The sequence below is a fragment of the Buceros rhinoceros genome, unplaced genomic scaffold, assembly GCF_000710305.1.
Source record: "Buceros rhinoceros silvestris isolate BGI_N320 unplaced genomic scaffold, ASM71030v1 scaffold34402, whole genome shotgun sequence".
NCBI classification, from domain to species: Eukaryota; Metazoa; Chordata; class Aves; order Bucerotiformes; family Bucerotidae; genus Buceros; species Buceros rhinoceros.
Window position 1 is genome coordinate 1,815 of NW_010398865.1, and position 255 is coordinate 2,069.

Genomic DNA, 255 nt, shown 5'->3' on the forward strand with positions numbered 1-255 from the left:
CTGTGGCTGTTTCAAGGCAGGGTTGATCCAATTGTCTTGTTCATTAGAAATGGTTAATAAATCGTTCAGAGGGACCTTCTGGGACCGAGTGGTTTTTCTGCAGAAGGAATCTCTTCAGGAACTCCCCCTTCACACGGCCAAGCACGCGAAAGCGGCTTCCTCAGCTGCAACGTGCCGGTCAGGCTGCGCAGCGCGCGCCCCGGAACCGCGGGGTCCTGCCCGGAGCCTCTGGCCTGTGCCATCGCCTGGCGCCGC